Source organism: Chrysochloris asiatica, unplaced genomic scaffold (genome assembly GCF_000296735.1).
Source record: "Chrysochloris asiatica unplaced genomic scaffold, ChrAsi1.0 scaffold00147, whole genome shotgun sequence".
Lineage (NCBI taxonomy): Eukaryota > Metazoa > Chordata > Mammalia > Afrosoricida > Chrysochloridae > Chrysochloris > Chrysochloris asiatica.
Genome location: NW_006408665.1, coordinates 190,727 through 198,520, shown reverse-complemented (window position 1 = coordinate 198,520; position 7,794 = coordinate 190,727). Strand labels below are relative to the sequence as shown.

Genomic DNA, 7,794 nt, shown 5'->3' with positions numbered 1-7,794 from the left:
CCTGACCCAAGCCATGGTATTTTCAATAGCCTCATATGGATGCGAAAACTGGACAGTGAATAAGGAAGATCATAGAAGAATTGATGCCTTTGAGTTGTGGTGTTGGAGGAGAATATTGAAAGTGCCATGGGCTGCCGAAAGAACCAATAGCTCTATTTTGGAAGAAGTGCAGCCAGAGTGCTCCTTGGAGGCCACGATGACCAAACTTCGTCTCTCATACTTTGGACATATTGTCAGTAGGGACCAGTCACTGGGGAAGGATATCCTATTTGGTAATATGGAGGGTCAGAGAAAAAGAGGAAGAGCCCCAACAAGATGGATTGGCCAAGTGGCAGTATCGATGAACTCAAGCATGGGAACAATAATGAGGTTGGCCCAGGATCGGGCAGTGTTTCATTCTGCTATGTATAATGTCGCTCTGGGTCGGTACTGACTCCATGCACCTAACAGCAACAAAAATATTGCAGGTCAGACTTGGATTGTTTTTCGGTTTTTCGGTGAGAAATGCTGAGTATATTCCTCTCTTGATTTTCTAACTCCATATCTTTGCATATTTGTTATAATATTTGATTTTGTCTTCTGGAGCTGATCTTTGGAATTTTCTTTTCAACTCTTTTACCTCATTCTTTCCATTTGTTTAAACATCTCTAAACTGAAAAGCAAGTTTCAGAGTTTGTTCTAACATCCATTTTGGTATTTTCATTCTTTTTTGTCTTCTTAATGACATTTTGCTTTCTTCTTGATGATGTACTTGATGTCATCTTATAACACTTCTGGTCTTTGGTCTTTAGTGTCTAATACATCAGATCTATTTTTCAGATGATTTATAAATTCAGGTTTGATATGTTCAAGGTCACATTTTGCTTCTCATGGGCTTATTTTAATTTTCTTCAGCCTCAGCCTGAACTTGCATATGAGCAATTCATGGTGTGTCCGCCCCTGGCCTTCTCTTGGCTGGTGATGTGGAGCTCTTCCATCATCTCTTTCTACAGATATAATCAATTCAATTTCTGTGTATCCGTGCTGATGAAGTCCATGGTTATAATGTTCTTTTATGTTGTTTAAAAAAGGTATTTGCAATGAAGAAGTGATTGGCCTTACAAAATTCTAGTATGTGTGCTCCAGTTTCATTTTTATCACCAAGGTCATGTTTTCCAACTACTGATCCATCTTTTTTCCCCAACCTTTACATTCCAATCACCAGTATTTGTCAATGCATTTTTGTTGTTGTTAGAACAACTCAGCAAAATAAAATTCTGGTTTATTGTTGGACAAAATTGTTTCACATATACATCAAACAGGCCAAAAAATAAACAGCAACTTAATAGATAAAAAAAAAAAAAAAAGGAAAACAAACCTTTTATCTTTGGCCTTTTTAAAGCATCTCATACAAACCAGCTACTTATAATATAGCTAAGTACATACACAAAAATTTTACTGGAATGCTTGGAAAAAAATTGTAATATTTTTTCATTGTTTTTGCTTTTTATGTGTGACAAATATATTCCTTTTTATTGCTGCTAAAATGTTCTCCAATGAAATTCAATAACTGACAAATTTTATTTTATTGCACTGTTGCACATAATTTGAGCTCTGCACACTCCCTTCCCTTTCACCTCAAAGGGGATACCTTTTAAGTAGCCACATACTCAGTATTAGTGTAAAGATCAGGCTGGATTTGTTCCCAGATTTTCTCTTTAGGATTCAGCTCTTTATCAGGTTCTCCAGGGAAAGTATTGAAAGTAATATTGTCTCCAGGAACAGACTCATTAGAGGGGGCCAAGATTTCAACCTTCTCTGTTAAACTAGTGCACATCACCATTTCTTGAGAGAGTACTCCTCTCATCTTTGCAGATTTCAGGTTACAAAGCAAAAGCACCATCTGATTTTGCATCTATTTCAGAGAAACAGGATTCACCAAGCCACTGATAACTGTTTTTGGAGCTGTTTCTCCAACATTTGCTTCTTCTACGTACAAAAAATCTGCATCAGGATTTTTTTTGGCAGTGAGGATACAACCAATTCAAAGATCCAGATGAGAAACATCTATTGGCTTTGAATCGGCACTTCCTGCTACTGACTGATGCTGTTTTTAATTTTTTTCTCTCCTGTCTTCTCAATTTTCTCTTTTACCTTCTTTTCTTCTCCTCCTTTGTTCATCTGATCGTTGGCACCAGAAGATAAGGCTGACATTGGTGTAAATTGTTTCACATTTTCAGAATGTATAGAATTAGCTTGCAGTTGAGTACCAGATGGGAGTGGTATTTGTTTTACTCCAATTAAAATTTCATCCTGGATTAGCTCTTTTTTCAGTTATTCAATTTTTTCCTTCAGTTTAACATTTTCAACTCAAAGTCTCTTCTCCTTTCTCAAAGTTGTTTGCAAAATTGCATTTTCCTTAAGAAGAGCAACTTGCTGCTTTAAGATAATCAATAATTTAATCTGCTTCTGCCCCTTTGTGTTCCAGTCTCTTCAGAATAGCATTACTAGTTGCCATTTTTTGCCAGGAAATGGTGGAAAATCATGAAACGGTAGGCCAGGGATTCCAGATAGGTTCTCTGCCTTCTGCTTTCGCTTTTTTAGCAAGGTTTTCTTTCTCTTTTACGATTATAATGAACATGGTCACACCACAAGTAAAGTCAGAATTAGAACAGAGAATGCTCCAAAGGCTGGTTTGGTCATCCAAGATCATTAAAAATGGCTGACCCCTAACAATATGTATAAACATATACAATGTAAATAAAAAATACAAAGAAATTTTCCTTTGTAAAGAAAGTACTTTTAAGAAAAAAAGCAGAACCTTGGAAGTTTTGGTTCTTTCTTCTCCCCTGTTGCAAATTCATGTTGTGGCTTTGGTTGGGTGGTGGTGAGTTCGTGTTATCTACAGGTAGTGCTGCCCTAAGTGGGCAGATGGGCTGAGGAAGCGTCATACTGTTTTCCAGAGTTGTTGGACCATTTTGCAATCCCACCAGCAATGTAGGAGGGTCCTAGTCTCTCTACATCCTCACCAGCATTTATTATCTTCTGCTTTGAACAGCACTGTTATTGCTAGTATGAGATGATATCTTATTGTAGTTTTGATTTGCATCTCACTAAGCACTGTGGGTTAATGTGCCAGACTTCAAAGCTGTTTGAACTGCAAGGTCGGTGGTTCAAGCTCACCAGCTGCTCCTAGGAAACCCTATACAGGGCTGCTATGAGTAGGAATTGACTCCATGGCACTTAACAACAATAACAATGGCTAATGAGGAGTCCTGGTGTGGCACTGTGGGTTAATGCACCAGACTTTGAGACAGTTTGAACTTCAAGGTGGGTGGTTCAAGCTCACCAGCCACTCCTTGGAAACCCTATACAGGGTCGCAATGAGCCAGAACCAACTTGACAGCACTTAACAACAACAACAATAATGGCTAATGATCATGAACATTTCTTTATATGTTTGTTGGCTGCCTGAGTGTCTTCCTTGGGTCTGTTCATGTCATGTGCCCATTTTTAATTGGGTTACTTGTCTTTTTCTTGTAGAGGTGTTGTAGTTTCCTATGTATTTTAGAAATTAGTCCCTCTTCTGATATGTCATTGCAAAACATTTTTTCCCATTCTGTGGATTTCCTTTTTACTCTTTTGGTGAAGTCTTTTGATGCACATAAGTTTTTAACTTTTAATATGTTCCAATCATCAATTTTGTCTTCTTTTGATTGTATAATTTTCACAATGTTTGGTAGTCTGTGTGTGCACTGTATAAGAGCCCTTAAATTTGTCCCTATTTTTTCATTGAAGACCTTTATAATTCTGGGATTCACATTTAGGTCTTCAATCCCTACTGAGTTGTTTTCTGTATATGATGTGAGATAAAAGTCTTGTTTCAATCTTTTGCATATCACTTTCCAGTTCTGCCAGCACGATCTGTTGAAGAGACTATTTCATCCCCAGTCAATGTACTTTGGCCCTTTGTATATGGATGGTTTAATTTCTATATCCTCAGTTCTGTTCCACTGATCTATTTATCTTTCATTGTACCAGTACCAACCTGTTTTGACCACTGTAGCCACGTAGTAAAATTTGAAATTAGGGAATGAGAGGCTTCCAACTCTGTTCTTCTTCTTAAGCAGTGCTTCGTTTCTTTCCTTTCCATATAGTTTGTAATTGTTTTTTCCATCTCTTTGAAGAATGTCATTGGAATCTGGATTGGGATTGCATTATATGTGTAGATTGCTTTGAGTAATATTGACATTTTCACAATGTTAAGTCTTTCTATCCAGGAGCATGGTATATTCTTCCATTTTTGTAGGTCTCTTTTGGTTCAATGAATTTTGATTGCGTGTTTGATGCATTTCAGACGTCAGAAGTTCACAGAATTCTCCTATTGAATCATCACTGGCTTTAGTGTTTAGTGCGTAAGTTTGAATGACGGTGTTGTTAGCTGGTTTTCCTTGCAGACATATGTATAGTATCCTATCACAGACAGCCTTATACTTCAAAATGGATCTTGAAATGTTATTTTTGATGATGAATGTGATGTCATTCCTCTTAAGTTTGTCTTTCTTTCCTGGCATAATAAACCATACATTTGTGATATTCAAATTGCCTATACCAGTCTGTTTAGATCACTAATATCTAGACTATCAATGTTTTTGTGTACAATTTCATTTTTAACAGATTCCAATTTTCCTAGATTCATACTTCATGCATTCCATGTACCAACTATTAATGAATGTTTGCAGTTTTTCTCTTGATTTTGAGTTTTCACCATCTACAAATTAAGGTACTATAAGCTTTATTCCATTCATGTCATCATGGTCAACTCTACTTAGAAGAGGTAGCTCTTTGCCAGTCATATTTTGAGTGCCTTCCAACCTGATGGACTTAGCTTCCGGACATGTATCTGGCAATATTCTGGTGCTATTCATCATATTTCACTATTCAATATTATGTTGCTGACAGTGTTTCACTATTATTCATAAGGGTTTCAGTGGCTACATTTTGGACATAGTATTCCTGTTCTTCTTCTGATTCTCTCTTTGTCTGGAAGGTCAGCTGAAGCCTGTCCACCATGGATAACCCTGCAGACATTCAAAATACCAGTGACATACTTTCCGGCATCACAGCAACACACACCACCATAGTGCGACAAACTGATAGATGAGTGGTGGATGGATTACCATAATAGTAAACAATTTTGTCTAATGATAAGTATAGTCAGAATATTTCTTAGAAATAAGCATGGCCAGAATTCATTTCTCATTCTTTGGATATATTTTGAGGAGGGACCAGTTCCTGGAGAAGAACATCATGCTTGGAAAAGTCTTAGGTCAGCTAAAAAGAGGAAGACCCCCAACAAGATGGAGCAACACAGTGGCAACAGCAATGGGCTTAAATGCAACAATGGTTCTGAGGGTGGTACAGTGTTTTGTTCAGTTGTACATAGGGTTGCTATGAGTCAGACCCAATTTGACAGCATATAACAGCATCAAGAAACCACACCATTACAAAGATGCTTAGCATTGTGGCAATTACTTAACATTTGTCTATTTTAAGTTTCTAACCCTTAACAGTTTAATTAAACATGTTATTGCTAGGAAAACCTAGGCTCTATCCTGTTACATATGTTATGAATATACTTTCTTTTCATCATGCACTGTTTTCCCAAATTTTAGAAAAAGATATTCTTCTAGATTTCAATAATTTAATAATCCAGGGAAAGGCCAGTGATAAATGTATTAAATGTGACATTTTCAAATTGATTGTATCACAATATTCTAGGTTCAAGATTTATGGAGACAAAATGCCTTTATGCAAAATGATATGTAATCATAATTCCAGACAGTTTTAGTGTGAAGCAAATTGAAACACATATTATGTGAATGCAGTTTTTTTTGACATAAATCACTTGTTTCCTGGATTGGCATTCTAGCACAGAAAGAGATTAAATGGTATTAGCTGAGGGTACATGAAGATTATCTGGAGTGATCAGAATCCTGGTGTGTAGGATAAGCACTAGACTACTGGCCACAGTGTTGGTGGTTCAAACCAACCAGTCACTCTTCAGCTTTGCCATTAGCAGGTAAGTTGAGGAATTTACTTACTTTTGCAACATCGAAATTTCCTCCTCCATAAAATGGGGCCATTATACCAATATGATTTCGCATATGGATGCAAAAGCTGGACAGTGAATAAGGAGGATCGTAGAAGAATTGATGCCTTTGAGTTGTGGTGTTGGAGGAGAATACTGAGGGTGCCATGGACTGCCAAAAGAACCAATAGATCTGTTTTGGAAGAAGTGCAGCCAGAGTGCTCCTTGAAGGCTAGGATGGCTAAGCTTCGTCTCTCCTACTTTGGACATGTAGTCCGGAGGAAACAATCGTTGGAGAAGGATGTCATGCTGGGTAGGGTGGAGGGTCAGAGAAAAAGAGGAAGACCCCCAACGAGATGGATCGGCCAGGTGGCATCATTGATGGACTTGGGGGTGGCAGCGGTGGTGAGGTTGGCCCAGGATCGAGCATTGTTTCATTCTGCTGTGCATGGGGTCGCTATGAGTCGGTTCCGACTCGATGGCACCTGACAACAACAACAACAACAATACCAATATGATGTTACAAGGAATAAATAAAATAATTTAAGTCAAGTGTTTTGGTACATAGTTGTTGCTGTTGCTATTAAGTGCCATCAAATTGGTTAAAAAACTCACATCAATCCTATATATCGTGGGGGAGTGAGAGGTGGGAGGGTGGATAGTAGAGCACAGGGTAGAGGATAGACATCATAGTTTGGGTCTTGGAGTGGGCAATACATGAGAAGGAGGAGGGGAAGAGAAGAACAATCTAGATAGGAGAACACTTAGGTTTGCATGGGTTAAATTGTTGTTATTGTTGTTAAGTGCTGTTGAATCAATTCTGACCCATAGCAACCCTGTATAGGGTTTCCGAGGAGCACCTGGTGAGCTTGAACTGCCAACCTTGTAATTTAAATGGCTTTGCAGTCTTATGTATTAACTCACAGTACTACACCAGTACTCCATTGGGCTAAATTGTTGTTGTTTTAAAGTACCATGGAGTCGGTTTCGACTCACAGTGACCTTGCACAGGGTTTCCAAGGCTGTAAATCTTTATGGGAGCAGAACACCTCATCTTTCTCCCATGGAACCACTGGTAGTTTCAAACTGCTGACTTGCTGACCTCGAGGTTGGCAGCCTGACTCATAATCACTATGCTAACAGAGGTAAATAGTAATATATGCTCAATCTTGGAACAACAGAGCTCTGTGATATAGGGATTAAAGCATAGTCTGAATGGGTAAAATACTATATTTTATGATGCTTGACTGTCTTATGAATATTTGTTTCCCTTGCCTACTATTATAAAATAGACACTTGAGGAGGATAGAAAGGAATATCTGGAAACAGGATTATAGAAAGCTTGTAAGCCAGTCTTTCGCCTGATTGGAATACTTAAAAGGGATGCTGGAAATTGCCCAGTAAAAGAGGCTTCTTGCAGAGCATTTGTAGTGCATAACACCTTAGATGGAATCAAAGTCCCCATCCAGAACCTTATGAGATGGAAATTCCCACTTGAAAAGGCAAGCATAACAGCCTGGAACATCTAGAGGAATAGAAGATACTTTTTGAAAGAAAGACCAGCAGGAAAAATCAAACGCAAAAACAGCAGTCTGATTGGTTACCACAAGAACAAGCAAGTTGTTAGCCGGGGAGCCATTAAGGCAAGCAATCAAGTCCATTCAGGACAAACCCCCTTCCAATGCTGAAACTCAAAGGGAATACACAAGCAGGCATGTAAGCTT

At 38.2% G+C, this 7,794-nt stretch overlaps 1 pseudogene; it reads right to left on the bottom strand.

Annotated features, from left to right (window-relative positions):
• Nucleotides 1–1,559: 1,559 nt before the first annotated feature.
• LOC102817176 lies at nucleotides 1,560–2,525 on the bottom strand (annotated as a pseudogene).
• Nucleotides 2,526–7,794: the final 5,269 nt, after the last annotated feature.